Source organism: Aotus nancymaae, unplaced genomic scaffold (genome assembly GCF_030222135.1).
Source record: "Aotus nancymaae isolate 86718 unplaced genomic scaffold, 86718_ANA_hifiasm-v0.15.2.pri h1tg000064l_1, whole genome shotgun sequence".
Classification (NCBI taxonomy): domain Eukaryota; kingdom Metazoa; phylum Chordata; class Mammalia; order Primates; family Aotidae; genus Aotus; species Aotus nancymaae.
The window spans coordinates 14,612,501-14,630,488 of record NW_026988479.1 but is presented as its reverse complement, the minus strand read 5'-3'; the positions used below and the strand labels follow the sequence as shown (position 1 = coordinate 14,630,488).

General features: G+C 56.2%; 1 protein-coding gene across 4 annotated transcripts in view; it reads right to left on the bottom strand.

Annotated features, from left to right (window-relative positions):
* CXXC5 (CXXC finger protein 5) overlaps nt 1–1,990 on the bottom strand; it is a 34,792-nt gene extending 32,802 nt beyond the window's left edge. The window contains exon 1 of one of the 4 annotated variants that reach the window (XM_021664910.2): nt 1,494–1,990. The gene's annotated coding sequence lies outside the window, so the exon portion shown is untranslated. Of the gene's footprint in view, nt 1–290; nt 628–1,331; nt 1,434–1,493 lie in introns of those variants that run through there. The other 3 variants (XM_012472567.3, XM_064366376.1, XM_064366379.1) reach the window with 3 other exon arrangements.
* Nucleotides 1,991–17,988: the final 15,998 nt, after the last annotated feature.

The following is a 17,988-nucleotide window of genomic DNA, read 5'->3' as shown; positions in this document are numbered from 1 at the left end:
GGAAAGGCGGGGGTCAGGAATCTGGTGCCACCCCCTTAGCTCCCCGCCCCGCGAAGACACGACTCTCAGACCACCCAGGGTCCAGGGGGCAAAGTAGGGCGCAGTTGCCAAACCTTCAGACCTCCGTCTCGGGAGACTAGAGGGAGTCGATCTTTCCGAATTAGTCACTACAGAACCCCCCGAATTTACTGGTGCTTCCTTGCAGCCCGTGGCACCAGCCCAACTCCGCGAACCCCTTCTGATTCCCGGGGAGCAAAAAAGAACAAAAAGAGATCTTGCTCCCACATTACTTGCTTTAGTTCTTCTGACAGGTCCCGGAGGTGGCCCCCCATTTAAAAACCGGGGTCACTCACTTTCCGTCGATCCTACAAATAAACAAAGCCAGGCGCACGCCGCGCTCCCCGCCGGAAAGCAGCCCATTCCGGGCGAGGACAACTTCCCCCAGCCAGAAAATTAACACATTCCTCTCGCGGCGGCGGTTCAGCCCCTCACTCCGCTCCGGGGAAGCGAAGGGGAGGGGGCTTGGGCTGAACTTCATGGGCAAATTTGGGGCCAGAGCAGCGTGGCAGGCGCCTGGGACGTCCGCCCCCCACAGTTACGCAGCTACAGAAACACCCCCGTTCTCCCTCCCAGGCTCTGCACGCTGCTTGGCCCACGCGGGGCTCTGCAGACAGCCTAAAGGACTCCCCAAGGCTGGGGAGGGAGGGAGGGAGGGAGAGGCCGCGGGGCATCGGGGGAGATACTTTGATGGAAAAAAAAGGTCAAACTTCATCAGCCCGCCGGGCACCCCGCGGGCAGCGGGGGCGAGGAGCCGGAGGAGAAATGCAGAAGTGGCCGCCGCCTCTTCCAAGTGGTGGGGGAGGCTCAGCCACGCGTGGTCGAGGACGCCCAGAGCAGAGCAGTTGACGTCGCCCCTCAACACAGGGCTGCGAGTGGGGTCTGATGGGGGGAGTGCGCGCCAGAGATCTACAAGCAGCCGCCCCCGCAGGCTGAGCGCCCGCCCAACCCCAACAGACGAGGACCCCGGGCGCCCGCCGCCCCAGCGCCTGCAAGCAGGAGTAGTGGGGGGGCGGCACCCTCAGGGAGCGTCCCAGCCCCACTCCACCGCGCCCAAGCCGCCGTCCCAGACCCTAAAACCCCTCTTTTTGTCTGAACTCAGTGATCTGCGACCGAGCATACTGCGGCTTGAGGAGCCTTGGGTATAGCACCGGCCACCGAGCAATCACCGGCGCTAGGTTTCCTAGGCTTCGGGGCTTCGCGGCTCACCCTGCGGGCGCCCCCCGCCCCTCCCAAACACGGACCCCTCCTTCCCCGTCCCCGGCTCTCCGCACCTGAACTTCGGGGAACCCGCGCCGCCAAACTTTCCGTCGACTTGCAGCGAACTCCGGCCCCGGCCGCGCACCGAACCCCGGGGGAGGAGAGGGAGGTAGGCGGGGAAGGGGAGGGGGACGGCCTCCGGGGGGGTCGAGGGAGGGCCGTGGCCCGACACCTACCCGCTCTCCGAGTCGTCCAAGCCGCCACCGCCGCCGTCGCCGCGAGGCCGAGGGGGAGGGGCGGGGCGGGGAGCTGCGCTCCGCTCTGGGCACCGCCGCCGCGGTGCGCTCCGCTCCAGCCGCCAGCAGTGCCCGGGTCCGGAGCCGGAGTCGCGCCGCCGCGGCTGGCCCGAGGCGGGGAGGGGGGGGAGCCTGCAGCACCTGCCCCTCCTCCCCCTCCCCGCGGCCCAAATTAAAAAACAACAAAAAGCAACTAATCACCCCCGAGCGGAGCGCGGCGCGGCGGGCGGAGGGTTCAGCGTGCGGCGCCCGGACTCAGCAGGCGGCGCGCATGGCTGGGCGCGGGCTGGGTAGGGTTGGGACGCGGGGCCCGGCTTTACGGGGTGAGGCTCTGCCGCTCTTCTCGCTCGGCTCGGGCGCCTGCTCTTGCCGCCAGTGCCGCCTCTGCTGCCGCCGCCTCTACATCCCCGCTCAGGCTCAGCCGCCTCTGCCGCCGCTGCCGCGCGCCCGCCCGGGCAGGAGCTATGAACGCTGCCCGGGGGCTGCCGGCAAAACCCGGACCGGACTCAACGCTCCCTCCTCCCCCCGCTCCACCTCGGCTCCCCTCCCTCCTCCCACCGCCTCCCTCCCAGCGCAGCTCTGGCCACTTGGACGCCGCGGGCTCTGAGGCCGGAGCTGCAGCCGCTGCGCCTCGAGCTCCCCGCGCCCTGACGAGGTCCACCCAGGCTCAGCTCCCTCGCGCGCCCTGTCTTCACCTTTTTCCCGCAACTTTACCAAAAAAAAAAAAAGGAAGACGACCTCCCCGCTTTGGCTTGGGTTTAGAGACGCACCTCTGGGGAAATCTATCCTTCTCTCTCTCCCCTCTTCAACGGGGCCTGAAGCTTCGAGGACAGGGAAGGAGAGTTTGGCCGCGCCTCCCAGCTCAGGTGCGCGGCGGGCCAGAGACTCCTAGTCGAGGGCTCCTGGGAGATACACGCGTGTTCAAAGACCCCACCCTTCCAAGAGCACCTTCAGGGATTCCGTGGGCACTAAGGGCTCCGGGACAAAAGGGGCGGAGGTTCCCGTTCCCATTTCTCAGATGAGAAAACCGATCCGAAAAAGGATATTTTTTCTCTTACTCAGGCGCCAGCCTCAACTCTTGAGTTCCGGGGCTGAGACGACTACATACATTTGGTGCCCTGAGACCTTGGCCTACGCCCTCAAAACCCGAAACAATGCCTGGAACAGCAGCGCTCAATTGGTACCTGGAACAGCAGCCCTCAATAGGATGAAAGAAGGAAAAGTCAGCCTGGCCAGAGTAGGCGCCCAGTGGGGACAGGACAGATTAGGGCCCGCATATCCCGTTTTCACTCCATCAGTGTCCCCTTAATCTGCCCATCTTGGGCTAAGCCTGTGGCTGCAGATGTCTTCACCTCACGGACCCACAGTGCAAGCCCCGGTCTCACATAATCCCAAGTGCCTGTAATCCCAAAGTGAAAGTTTTCTTCAATTCTTTGGGATTCGTGGGGGCGGGTTTGTGCAGCAAGGCAAACCTTCCTCTGCGTGGCGCAGAAAACGCGGTCCCCAGGCCCAAGCGGGGGAGGGGGAGGGGGAGAGGAAGAGCGGTTGGGGAAGTCAGCCTAGGGTTAAACGTTACAGCCTGAGATCGATTGGGGCCCAGATAACAGGGAGTTAACTGCGGCGATCCGGGCGCCTCCGGCCACTGGCGCTGCCTCGGTGGGAGAAGCGAAACTGTCTCCCACCTCGCTGCTTCCTCTCCTTTGCTCTGCGCAGCCTGGCTGTCGCCGAGGCTGGCGCGAGGGCCATGGGGCATGGATCTCCTGGCAGCAGCAGCTGGCGCCCACCTTCCACACCGTCTATATGTGGTCTTGGGGCCTTGACCCAGCCTGGGTGGGGTGGGGGAAGGTGTCAAAGGACAGAGCTCATCTGGAATGTCATCTCTCCCACTCCTGACATCCAAAGCCACACGAAGTGACCCCTCCCCAGACATCGTGGACACCTGCTCCTAGCCAGTTCTTTCCTAATGCTGAGAAGTGTTCTCCCTTAATTATTATGCCAAGAAATGGCTCCCTTGGGGAGGCGTTTAGTCTCTCTTCTCCTTGCCAGCAGTCATTTTAATGCCCCCCTCCAAAGAAACATGCCATGTAAGTAAAAGTAAGGTGCTTGCTATGGAAACAGTTTTAAGATGCCCATCACCCCCAGAAGATCCTCCTAAGCTGCTTAAACATAGGTATTCTGCCTGTAATCCCAGCACTTTGGGAGACCGAGGCGGGCGGATTCCGAGGTCAAGAGATGGAGACCAGCCTGACCAACATGGTGAAACCCTACTTGGGAGGCTGAGGCAGGAGAATTGCTTGAACCCGGGAGGCAGAGGTGGCAGTGAACCGAGATCATGCCGCTGCTCTCCAGCCTCGTGCTTGGCGACAGAGCGAGACTGTCTCAAAAAAAAAAAAAAAAAAAAAAGCCGGGCGTGGTGGCTCATGCCTGTAATCCCAGCACTTTGGGAGGCCAGGTGAGCGGATCACGACGTCAGGAGTTTGAGACAAGCCTGACCAACATGGTGAAACCCTGTCTCTACTACAAATGCAAATATAAGCCGGGCGTGGTGGCACACACCTGTAATCCCAGCTACTCGGGAGGCTGAGGTGAGAGAATTCAGGAGGCGGAGGTTGCAGTGAGCCAAGATTGTACCACTGCACGCCAGCCTGAACTACAGAGTGAAACTCAGTCTCAAGAAGAAAAAAAATGGTATTCTGGGCCTCACTGTGAATGTCAGACACTGTGCTGGGCACTGACCATGCAAGGAAAAAGGAAGTAAAATTCCCAGGTGTAGGATCTCTAAGCATTTGACTCACCTCTAGCTCCCTTTTCTGGGGAAGCGGAGGCACAGACTGTGAGGGAGGACCTGTTTCCTGGGAGTCAGCAGCAGGTCTCAGAGGGTTAGGATCCACGAAATGAAACTCTATTCCACAGATCTCCTGAAGCCTAAGGTCAGCACCGTCAGGTCATGCACACCCCCCAAAACTTTATGCGGGGGTCCATGGGGGAGGGTGGGTAATAATTCCACTTTAGGGAATTGCTATTATCCACTTTTTTTTTTTTTTTGAGACATGCCACCACCCCCAATTCTTCCATTGTAGCCTGTGGCTACAATGGAGGAAGGCCAGGTGGTCCCAATGGTGATGGCTTCCTCAAGGGAGGGATGTTGACATATCTGGCCCAGTTTAGAGGGTGGATCTGTCGGTTTTCCCTTGCTGGAAATTAACAGTCTAGGGAGGGAGACCTAGACTGTCACTTATCCAACCCATGTGGGAGCCACAGAAGAGAAGGGCGAAATTGTCCACAGAGAAAGTGTTACACAAACAGAAAATACCATGTGCAAGCCATCCACAAAGAACTCTCCACCACATATGCCAATGAGACAAGTGAGGGACATCCAGGAAAGATGGGGTGAGGGTCTCTGCCCTTGGATAAGACTGTCCCTACCCCAGCCCCCTTCTCCAAGAAGAAGGGAATCATGGTTCACTATTCTCCCACCTTTCCCTACCTCAAAAAGGAGTATGGAAGTCTCACCTTCCTCTTCCTTAAACTTTTTTTTTTTTAAGACGGGGTTTCACCATGTGGGTCAGGCTGGTTTTGAACTCCTGACCTCAGGTGATCCGCCCGCCTTGGCCTCCAAAGTGCTTGGATTACAGGCGTGAGCCACCACGCCCGGCTTTCTTAAACTTTTTGCCGAGTTCTTTGAACCAATCAGCTAGCCTTCAAGTCAGGAAGAAGCTTCTTCAGTCTCCAGCACTGCTGGGGGCGTCAGTGCCTGCATCGCCTGCCTTGTCTTCCAGGGAGGGGTGCGTCAGCCAGGGACCCTGGATTTTACTCTCCTGGATCCTGCTGATAACACCTGTGGCTGGTCTTTGTGCAGCCCTTACCCTGAGCAGGACATTGTGCTAAATAGTTAAGGTATATTGTCTCATTTAGTCCTCGTAACAGCCCCTTGCAATAATGTCACCCCCATTATTCAGATGAGGACACTGAAATGAGATTGGCCTCAGAGCTGTTCTCAAATCCCTGAGGCCATATCCTGTCCTAGGGAGGCTTTCCACAGCCTCTAGTGAGGCTGACCTGGGGCTCCTCTGCTTCTCATCCTGCAGTGGCTCCTCACAGACTACAGAACTCAGCCTAAACCCCTTACCCTACTCAGCCTGGCTTCCCTAAGTGGCCCTCTTGTTCTCCCCCGGCCCTGCTGGCCAACACCATCTAACACTGGCAGCTCCCTCCGACACCCCAAGACTCCTCTCCAGGTTTCCAGGTCTTTGCATGTAGCATTCCCTCTGCCAAGATAGGCCTCATCAAGCTCACTTCATGGAAGACCAGGAACACATATCACCTGGGAACCATCTGAGACTGCCACTTCCAGCCCGAGTTTGGGCCACACCTACAGGGCCACCACTAGCCTTTGTGCAAATTAGAAAAAGGTACCCACTTTTGGCAGATAACAGGAAACCATGAAGGAGGTCACAGACTGCCTTTCATCTTCCTAGCTCCATTTGCTAGGTGACTTTTTCCAATGCATGCACTACACAGCTGTACTCTGGCCTGGCTTTGGGTCCCTCATCTGGCTTTGGGTCCCCTCCTATGGCCACAGTGACCACAGTGCACAGAAATAGCTTTTATTTGCTTATCTCACTACTCATCCCCTCACTACCACCTCCTGCCATGAAAATTATTTGAGGATAAGGAGGAGTTTCCTACCTGCCTTGTGCCTGAAGCTTGGCCTCCAAAGAGGTACCAATAATAACAATTGTGCCGGACGCGGTGGCTCACGCCTGTAATCTCAGCACTTTGGGAGGCCGAGGCGGGCAGATCACCTGAGGTCGGGAGTTTGAGACCAGACTGACCAACATGGAGAAACCCCGTCTCTACTAAAAATACAAAATTAGCCTGGCATGGTGGCGCATGCCTGTAATCCCAGCTACTCAGGAGGCTGAGTCAGGAGAATTGCTTGAATCCAGGAGGCGGAGGATGCAGTGAGCTAATATGGAGCCATTGCACTCCAGCCTGGGCAGCAAAAGCGAAACTCCATCTCAAAAAAAAATTTTAAAGTAACAATTATAGCCAGAATCTTTCTGAGCTCTTGCTATATGTGTCAGGGTTCATGCTAATTGCTTTCTGTACATAGGCTTATTTAATCCACAGACTTGGATACCTCTGCAAGGTTACAAAGTAGCAAAACCAGGATTTCAATCCATGCCTTGTCTGAGGCATTTTCTATGACTGCCATTTATTTGCCAATATCCATCACTGATTAGACATCCAGTGGCTGGAAATGGCCACTGTGGAGAGGAGCGTAGGCGTCGGGTCTCCAATAAAGATGGCCAATCTGGAACTCGGTCTAAGGTTTACCCTTCTTTTTTTAAATTAAATTTTATTTTTATTTATTTATTTTTTTGAGATGGAGTCTCTCTCTGTTGCCCAGGCTGAAGTGCAATGGCGTGATCTCTGCTCACTACAACCTCTGCCTCCTGGGTTCAAGTGATTCTGCTGCCTCAGCTTCCAGAGTAGCTGGGATTACAGGCATGTGCCACCACGCCCGGCTAATTTTTTATATTTGTAGTAGAGACCGGGTCTCACCAAGTTGGTCAGGCTGGTCTGGAACTCCTGGCCTTGTGATCTGCCTGCCTTGGCCTCCCAAAGTGCTGGGATTACCGGCTGGTTTACCCTTCTTTAAGCCCCAGTTATCTCACCTGTATCACAAAGGATGGGAGCAAGGGCATTTGAACCCTGCCTGCTGGGGCAGGGCACAGGATATTGTTCCATGGGGTCACGCTGGACTGTGACCTTAGCCAAAATCCCAGGGTGGGTCTGGAGGTGCAAACATGGGCAGAGGCAGGGAGGAGCCTATCTGCACCAGACTGTGGACCCAGGCCTTTGGGTCTGGGCCCTCATACACTGATCACTGGACTTTAGGTCTCCCCACCCCACCCCCATGACCTCTGAAGCGGCCGAGAGCTGTGAAATGAAAATTCAAGCTGGGCTCGGTGGGTCATGCCTGTAATTACAGAACTTTGGGAGGCTGAGATGGGCAGAGTTCGAGACCAACCTGACCAACATGGAGAAACCCCATCTCTACTAAAAATACAGAATTAGCTGCGTGTGGTGGTGCATTCCTGTAATTACAGCTATTCAGGAGGCTGAGGCAGGAGAATCGCTTGAACCCGGGAGATGGAGGTTGTGGGTAACAAGAGCAAAACTATGTCTCAAAAAAAAGGAAAGAAAGAAAGATAATTCAAAAAGCCAGGTCTCTCAGGGAACCCAGGCTTGCCCATTCCTGAGAAGTCAGTTTGGTGGCCGATGCCTGGCCTTGACTTGTGTAAACAGAGGGGAAGGGATGAGGACAGAAGGGAGACTCCAGCCCCAGAATAAAATGACTCTGGGGACAGAGGCAAAGAGGGAGCAGGAAGTAAACCATGCGCATTTCCCTTTGCCCAGGCACAGCTACATGCATGCCGTAGACAATCAGCTACAGCTCTATTCCCAGCTGAGCACAGGGAACTCAGCCTGTATATGGGATGTTGATGGGGAGAGGGACCGTTTGGGGGCTGTTGTGCCCCGGAGAATAACCCTTGGCTTCTCTAGACACAATCACGGTTCAACTCTCGGTCCTATGGGAGTGGGAGTGAGTGCTCCCAGATGCCAAAGCTGTGGCCACAGCCTCCCCACCCCACTTCAGGAAGAGGGAGGGGAGAGCATTGCTGAGAGGCAGGGAGGTAACTGAATGGGGCCTTAGGGGAGGCCTAGGGCAGAGTGTCCCAATGTGGAAGCCCTTCACCTGGAGGAGGGGTGCCCTGGGCAGGAGAAGCCAGCCTGCCCTGAAAGTGCCCTGCCCGACCCAAAGCCTGCAGGCTAGGGTGTGGTGGTGTGGGGGAGGCCTGCTGGAGGAGGCGGGGTGGGGCTCAGCCTCCTCTCTACAAATCTGGTCCTGGAGGGCAGAGCAGGGTCGGAAAAGTCCCACACTGAGACTTCTGAAAATGGCCCAGCCTCTCTCTCTTCAGACCACGGGACCCAAGACCCCGTACTCTGCCTTTCGCTTCAGACTCCAAGGAATGGGGTGCTCAGACAGTGCTTGGGGGTGGGCCCAGGATGAACTGCTCTTTGAACTGGTGAGACTGGTTCTGTGTCTAGCCACCTGGGCAGTCACAGGTTGCCCGCCAGGCCTGGGAGGAGGGAGGCCTCAGGAAGGGGCCCCTTGTAAATCGTTAACTCCCAGAGCCCAGCCGCTGCTGGGTGCCCTGGCCCCACCCCCAGTCATGACTCTCGTCCTGAGAATGCTCATGCCAGCCCAGAAGTCAAAGGTTAGAGGTCAGAGCCAGAGGTCCCAGCACCTGGGCAAGTCCTTCCCCCGGCCAGCAACAGGGAGGGGAGCAGGAGGGTTTTCTGTGGGGATGCTGCTTCCTTCAAATCCCGGAGCTTTTCACCCTCATCTGCCCTCCAGCCTTCCTGCATCCCTGACCTTTGCCTCTCAGGGGAGTCAGGCTTCTGCGTGGGCCTCCGGGGCAACCCCTGGGCAAGTCTCAATCCCACCAGTCCCTTCTCCTCCTAGAGATGATTATGCCAGTCCCACTTACTCTACCTCAAAGGCGTCACCAGGACTAGAAAATGAATGGGATGAGGAAAAGAACTAGATACTGTTCAGAATTGGGACAGGACCCTTTGTGGAGGCACTGTGTTAAGTGAGCCCTTCACCAGCATGCTAGATCATCTGTTTAGCAATCTCATTTCCGTTTTGCAAATAAGGAAACTGAGGCTCTGAGAGGGGAGGTGACTGACTCACCCAGGCTATGGCGGCTGTACAGGAAAGGGCTAGGATTTGGTCCAGTTTTGTGCTATTAGTCTGAGCCTTGAATGGAGTTTAGCCCCCTCCTCAAATTCCTAAGCTACCGGTGTGAGGACACACCCTGAAGGCAGGACGGGCTGGACAACCCCTCTCCCCACTGTAACTGCCAGGGGCCCCTGAGATGGGGGAGTGTATGTGGGTGGGAGACCATCAATGCCCCCCACCTCTCTGACCCCTCCCCCAGGTCACAGCCCCTCTGGGTGCCATCACAGAGGAGACTTGGCTGCTGTCCCCCACCCCACCCTCAAGAAAAATTCTCCAGACTAACGAGAAGGATTGATGGTGCTACCACCCTTTTCGCTGGGGAGGCATCTCAGAGCCGAGGAGACGAGAAAAAACAACATCAACTTTTAATCGAGACTGCAGATTCAGAAAAGATTCATAAGTGAAATGATTCCCTAAGGAAATATAAAAAGTTACTTACGGCATTGCTAAATTGGGCATGCTTCAATCAGGGGCTGTTGAGAAATCATTAAGATATACAAGATGATGTTTTAGATATATGTGAGCTTCGTCAGGAGGGCTGGCTATTGCTCCAGCAGAGAGAGGGGATCTGGCCCTGAGCTGGCCTGGCCTCCTATGTCACCCACATCAACTCAGGGGAAGGAGGAGAAAGGGAAGAGAATCCCTACCTGCCAGGCCCCAGAGGACACTGCCCAGAGACTGCAACTGTGTCCAGGGGCCCAGAGACTAGAGCAAGGGAGAGTGGAGCCGTGGGGCTGTGGCTAGATGGAACTGTTTATTGTTGGAAATAACTTTTTTTCTTTCAAATGGCATGAGGAGTGGTAGGGCTGTAACTACCGACTTCCCTTGAAACACTAAGAGGGGAACCCCCCCCTTCATATCCGCTGATCCCTTTCTCTGTTTCTTGAGTTGGCCTGAGGAAGTGGGCACCCTACTTGGTGACAGAATGGCCAGAATGCACTTTCAGACCTATGCCTGAAGTCTTTGCTGGAGGGGTGAGGGGTGGGGAAGATCACTCTGGTCACTCCCTGCAGGCGACACTAGGGCAGTGAACCACCCTAGGGAATGTTCTAGGATGATCACTATCTTTTGAGGACATCTCCCCCTCCCCAGTGCAGCCATTTACTCAGGTGGAAGGCTTACCTGAGGCCCCACTTTCTGCTCTCGCTGCCGTGTTGCGGGGGGGTCTTTTTCCTCAGGCCTAGGGACTTTCAGGCTGAGTCTGGGACATCAGTAAAACACAGGAGCGACAGGGTCACAGCTGCATACTGATCTCTCTCCCTCTCTGTGCTCTCCTGAGGGTCAGGAGAGGGACAAGGCCTGATCCATCTCCACGCTGTCCAGGGCCTGGTCCCAGCTGGTGCTAAATAAATGTTTAGGGAAGGCATCGGGATGTGGCTGAACCAAGTCTGTCCCATGTCAGGGGTAGGGCACAGGAAAAAGGGAGATCACCCAGGGCCTGCTGTGAGGGCTCTAGTGGCCACACCTGGACTCCTTTCCTTAGATCCATCTGCCTGGGCAAGCCCCCTCCTCCTCCGCCAAATCATCCGGGAAGGCAAGAAACCCGAGCTGGATGGTGGTGGCCACACTGCCTTGCGGGTGACCCGAACTCGATCCTGGCCAGGTCCCAGCCAGGCCAAGGCGCTATTTTAAACCCCAGCCCCAAGCTGCCGCTTTAGCCCGCCAGGCCATCTCTGATTACAAAGCCACTGCCCACCTCCCAGTCACTTCTTCCTCCCTGCCCTGGGACCCCCTAGGCTGTGCTGGGTTCAGTGTGTCTTGGGGCAGTCTGTCAACTGGCACCGATGCTCCTCTCCATCCCCCAGCCCTGTCCACTGAGGCACCTCATCCCTCCCCACACACAGGGATCCATCGAGCTGTATTCTAACTGAGATTTCTCCCATGGGTGAGTTATCTTCCCCAGGAATGAGGGCACACCCTGGCCAGAAAGCCTGCAATGCTGGGCCCAGTTTCTCCTGGGGTCTGAGCATGCAGGCCATTGTAGGGCTGATGCTACAGGAAGAAAGGAAGTAGGGGAGACAGATGTAGGAACTTCCCAGCAGTGAGACTGTGCACTAGAGTGCTTTCTCTTCTGTATGCCTGGGCAGGAAGAGGAAGAAAATGGCTCCAGAGGGAGCCCCTCCCCAGCCCCCTGGTTTAAGGCTGTGAATTAGGGGACTCTGTACCATTTAGCCAACCCATAGTGCCTTCCTCCCTCCCATCTTCCTGGAGGGGGCAGTTGCTCAGTGCTCAGGTGGCCCAGCTGTCAGCTGGCTGGGCCGGCTGGACCTGTGTCCACAATTCTTTCTCTTACTCGGCAGTAGCCCCCACTAGCTCTGCCAGCCCCAACACCAGCCTAACACCGACCTAGAGGGAGGCAGCAGAGACATTGCCAGGGTGCCGGGGAAGGAAGAAGGCTGCTCATCCATGCTGGCTACCCCATCTCAAGCCGACTGGACAGAAGGACACCTAGGCAGCCGAGTACCCTCTGACGTGCCTGCTTCCCCTTCCCCATGACTCGTAGCCTCAGCAGTGAGGTGTTGGCACCAAGCCTGGTGCAGCTGAGCAGTGACGCCAACAGCCCTGCCATCTCAGGCAAGCATGGTTTGCTCCAACCTGGCAGTTGGGACCATGGTTGGGGGGGGCATGTCCCACCCTTCTGGGCCTGCGACAGCAGGGACAGGGCTGTTTGGAAGACCTCGCTCCCCCACTATGGCAGATCTTTGGCATCCCCATGGTCCTGGCTACTCCCTCCAGGGGACTGGTCCTGAGGTTAAACCAGTGGTTTTAAACTAGAGAACCTCCCAGGGGACATTTGGCAATGTCTGGAGACATTTTTGGTTGTCACTACTATTACTGACATCCTACAATGCAAAAAACAAAGAAGTAAATGGCCCCCAATGTCAATAGTGCGAGGTTGAGAAATCCGAGGTTAAACCCTGGAAGGAATTCCCTGACTGATCTGGGAGTATGGAGGGCAGCAGGAGGCCTTCTCCATCCCCCACCACACATGCAGGGGCCAGGGCTCATCATCTCCCACCCTCACAGGCAGAGAAAGCCCTTCTGCCATTCTGGCTTCCAAAGCCCTTTGTGGCCCTAGGAATGTGGTAAGCTGCCTACCTGCCCCCCTACCCACACACCAGCCTCTGGGCTTATTAGAGAAAAGGTGTCCATGATGGAGGGCCTGGCAAAGCTCTTCACCTGTGCGTGGAGCAGGGCTCACAAGTCCCACCTCCAGGCAAACTCTACAGTGCCCTCCCCACACGAGGATTCTAGGACCATGGAAAAGGGTAGGGGCTGGTTGGAAGCTCTGGCCTCCTCCTGGTCCTCCTCCTACTCCTCGTCTCCCTACCCCCTTTCATTTCTATTTAGGAGGCAGCCATGGTGGCTCGGCTCCTGTCTCTGGTTTCCTAGGGAGCTCTGCTGAAGCAGCCCAGCCTCTGTGGGTCCATCTGTCAGGGAGGCTGTTCCGCCCCATCGATTGCTGTTCCCAGGGGGCTGTGCTGCTCGAGGGACCCAATGTGGCCGCCAGATAGGAGGGAACCACATGGATAAGAGACGGAGGGGGGTCAGCTTGGCAGTAGGCAAAGCCAAGAGAGGCTGACAGTGCAGCAAGAAGGCACAAAGCTAGACAGGCATGAGAAATGCAGAGGGCGAGGGGCAGGGAGGCAGGAGGCTGGCTGGAATGACCTCTGAAGCTGGCGTGCACCCTCAGGATTCAATTTTGCATTTAGTTTGACACACCAAGTTCCCACTTGCAGAGACAACAACCGTAATAGCAGCTGACATTTATTGAGCAGGAACAGTGTGCCGGGCACTGGGCTGGGGCTTTGCACACCTCTGCTTTCACTAGAGGATCACACCCACTCAAAGCAGGTGCTGTTATTCTCTAGCAGGAAAGAAAGAGGCTCAGAAACGCTCTAGCACTTGCCAGTAGCCACACCGAGGAGCTGGAGCTAGACTTGGAAGCAGGTCAGTCTGGCCCATGGCTGTGCCCCAGGCGGGCAGAGCCAGGCCCTAGGGGGAGGAGGCAGTCTTGCCAGGCCTGAGGCCCGGCCTGTCCTCCCTGCGGAGCCGCCTCCTCCCCTGGGCTGCGTGACATCTGCCCCGCTTCCCGGCCCCAGACAGCTGCCCAGAGCCACGTCAGCACTTCCACCGGGGAGTCTGGAAACTGGCTCAGGCCCCGATCGAGGAGGGGATGAGGGGGGCTACGGGTCCTCCGACGGGATGGCTCTCAGAGAAGGTGATCCACTTAGCTGATGGGTCGGCATGACCTTGGGCCGAGCTTCTTATGAACCTCAGTTTCCCCTGCTCAGGTTTGTGTGTGGCTTTGGGAAGTGCTCAGAAGAGAAGACAGTAGCATCGTGGGTGGAGGAGGCGCAAATAATCCCACACAGCAACAGTTCTAGGACAGCCGGGGCAGCCTGCGGACTCCCCTCCCCGAACCCCTGCCCCACCCCGTCCACTCGGGACCACGTGGTTATTAGGTGGGGCTCACGGGGGTGGGGTGGGGGGCGAGGAGGTGTCTGTGCTGGGGGCCCAGTCCCAGTACACCGGCCGGCTGGGGCCAGAGATAACCGGCGCCTCCCGGAAAATCATTAGCATCTGTTTGGGCCGCAGCAAAGTTGGCCCGCCGGCGCCTCCGCCCGCCGGAAACAGCCCCGCGCCCCCACCAGGGCAGGCGTAGGGCGCACCCGACACAACGTCCCTCCCTATCCCCGGCTCAGCTTAAACTCCTGTGGCGACAACATCCACCCGCGCTGGGAAGGGGGCCTGGGTGCAGAGGCGCAGGGCCGGCAGGCAGGCAGGCAGACGGGGGTCGGGCCGCGCCGTCGGGGGCTTCCTCGCGCGGTGTGGGCCGTCCGGTCCGAGCTCCGGGCGATCCAGGCCGGCTCTTCGAGGCACCCGCGCTGGCAGCAGCCCAGGGAGTGTGTGGAAATGACACCGCCAGGGCGGCGGAGATCCCCCCTCCTGACATTGGCTAGAAAGTGGAGCAGCTCGTCAGGGACAATCAATGGCGATCGATCGCCGCGCGGCGCGGGAGGACGGCGCGGGGGAGGGGCGGCAGGGCCGGCGGGGGTGGGGGCACCCGCGACCGAGGTCAGACAACACGCAGACCCGCAAAGGGGCACAGCGGCTGGGGGGGGGGTCACACGGACACACAATTTGTACAAGGAACCACTACCATAGGCCACCCACACCACAAAGGAGGCACGCTCACCACACAGAGTTACACCACAACAGTCTCTGACACAAGTCAGAACAGGACACAACAGGGTCAGACCCACATAGTGATATGACCTACAGTCACACTATTCACAACCAGTTCACCACACCACCACAGATGACCCTACACTAGACACTCACAACATCACTGGGACACAAAATGAGTCATATAGTATCTAGTCTCCACCACACAACAGTACGGAGTTACATACTTTGGGTACACAACAGTCACACAACAAAGCAAAAAAGTCATATAGTCATATCATCCATCACCACCAGCTCAAAGAACATTGTCAAATTGGGTCTCGACACTGTACACCACCACAATGGTGCCCATACTGGCAAGAGGATGGGACCAGGAGCCCAAGTATAGTATACGACTAGGGCAAATGCTGCCATTAAGTTGCACCCCAGTAACTAAGAGAAGGATAAAGCTGTTTCGCATTCCCCAACATGAATATAATTATACCCCACCCAGCATGGCACAATAAACACACCAGGCAAACCAGCATGAACTTGCAGGGTTCTGACAGGACTAAATGAGCCACTGCAGGTGAGGTGCTTAGCACAGCACCAGGCACATGGTAAGCACTCAACACACAGGCAGTCTTGGTCATTGCTAATGGTTCTATACTACTAAGTCATATCTATATAAGGATGACTTTAACTACTTAGCATCATTCTCTCCATGTTGGTCCATTCCCTTTCAGGAACCTGATTCACTCCAGCAGCAAAACTAGTTCTGCCATCACATATACCTGGGAAACACAACTCAAGTGTTAAAACACAATTCACAGTGCTGCACTCACCCACAGAAACGCCACATTCTCACTTCCCCCATTACACAACCACACCCACCCCAGAATCCCCTCCACAGGCAGTAGGCTGTGCTCATGCAGCTGAAAGCTCTGGCTCAGGGACCTTGGTGAGGAAACCACCCCTAATCTCTCACCAGGTGCAACCCAACTAGTGTGCACAGCTACTGGCCCCATATTCTGTCACACTCAAAGTTGTAGAACACCCAGCACCTCTCTCCCAAAGGTCACCCATTTATTTACAAAGGGTCCCAGAGTCTCCCAAATAAGCTCCTTAAGGACTATCCCTTGTCAGTTCCCTCTCCGTTCCTCCATTTCCTCCTAGAGAAGCTAAAGCATCTGTTTCACAGTCCCCAGAAAGGCTCTCCCCATTCCAAATCCAAAGCAGGAAACAGGGCTGGCCCCAGAGCTCAGTAATCTCCCCACTCCCATTCCCAGCGGTGCATGTGTGTGGAAGCAGGGCCAAGATTCATCAGTCCTTCAGCACACCCTTAAAGGCCACTCCTGTGGTTCCAGCGCAAGGCCAGCTGGGCTGTAGCCCTCACTTCCTCAGTTCAGGCCTGGGCCCACCCAGGGGCTTCCAGGAAATCTCTTGTAGATAGGGAGCGCCCCCTAAAGGTCCTGTCTAGAATGACTCCCCCATTCCCTAGTTTTGCCTGGCTATGTGACCTTTGTTAATTCCCAACCTCTCTGTGCCCAGATCCCAAGTCCTGCCCACAGATCCAAGACACCCTTCAACCCACTCACAGAGGCTCTCTTTTACTAGGGAGAGAGGTGTGGGTCTGTGACCTAGAATGGGGAGAGCAAAGATGCTGGCTGTAGGAGGTGCCACAATCACCCAGTCATTTATCCCTCTCCCTTCTCCTTCAGACAGGGCTGGGAAACAGCTGGCGGGGGGGTGGGGGGGGGCTGTCCTTCTTCTACAGCATACTCGCTTCTCGGTGGCTGGAGGCAAATCCTCCCCCATCTGCCTGCTCACCCAGTTTGTGGGCACACTCTTGCAGGCCTTAACAAGTGGGCATGTGAGCCATAAGCTGTAAAGGGGCCCAGAGAGTCTGTCCAAGGTCCCTGGTTGTCCTAGGAGGTAGCCCAAGGGCAAACCTCTAGCTTGTACAGGAATCCAAGAAAGATTTCTCACTGTCCAGGCCTACCTCCCTGAACCATAAGCACCCACAGCTACACCCCTTTCATTTGATAAGGCCATTTTCCACCAAGTATTGCCTATGGGTCAGTCTGGGGACCAAGTGCCTGTTTAAATCAAAGCAAAAGACAGATAAATTTATTGCCCAAGATTATACAACTGAAAATCCATGGGCTTGTGATTCAAACCCAGATCTGATCCTGCTCTTCAAAGGCTACAGAGGCTTCGTGTTTATGCATCATACCCTGATGCACAAACACTAAGGAATGTACATGCTCACAATTCTCACTCACAAGCTCCTGAACACATGTGCAGTCCCCTTCTGCACACACACAAACAGACTGGCCTAAGCTCTCCCACGCCTGGGGCCTGTCAGCCACATTCTCCATGGCTCCCTCCTTCTAACAGGGACAGGGGCAGGCAGGGAATCTAAATTCCCAAGTTTCCGCCCTGACCCTGACCCCCCTTCTTTCCCACTCAGAGAATACATTCCTCCTGCTACAGCCAGATAACCAGCCCCAGAGGGAGGCCTGGGGGAGAATAAGCAATTCTGGGGGCCAGACTGCCTCTGCTCCAGTTCTGTTGCCTGGCTTTGACATAATAGGAAGGCAGCAGCTTTCCCTGCAGGTAGCTCCCACCCTCTAGGGAGGCTAGACCCAAGCCTTCCCTCCTTACTCCAGGAACTTTCTTAGTTGAGATTCCTTTGGATCCAGCAAAATCCCTCACATGATTAGGCACTAGAGCAGGACTCGTGGAGCTCTCAATACATCCTTCCCTTTAGAGTCTTATCAGTAGGCAAAAGCCTGGGTTTTAGGTACCAATAGCACCCAGGCAACTTTCCCCATCTAGGGGTACTGGTTAATTCTCACAGCCCTGCCTGGGGTGCAGCCACGAGAAGGACTCAGCAAATCTGGAGAAATTTGCATACCCAGATGGCCAAGCCTTGAATTTCAAAGATTTCCCCCATGAAGAGCAGTTGGCTTCCGGGTGGTGGCCCTGGAGGCTCACAGCTGTTGGGCTAGAAGACTGGAGAGACCAGGGCCACAAAATACAAGATAGATTGAAACAGACAAGAGGAGAACATTTCCCAGGCCCTATCACCAGCCCCCAACTCTGCTCCTTCTGTCCCCAGGCCTCCATCTTCAAGGTCTAAGGAGCCATGTGCTGGTTGCCCAGAGTAAGGTGGGCAGGCAAGTGATACTGGACGAGCTGAATGGGAGCACAAGGACTGCTGCCTCTGTGATATGGTAACAGGTGGGCACCAGAGGGCTGCTAGAAATATGGGATCTCCTTGTTCACATGAAGCAATGGACAGGTCTTTGCCCCCATGTAACTTGCAGCCAGGTAGGCAGAGGTCCTAGCCTGGACCCTGGTTCACCTGTTCACACAGAGAGACATGGCTGCCATAGCAACAGGGAGGGCAGAGGGGAGCTGGCAGCTTGACACTTCTGATAGGCT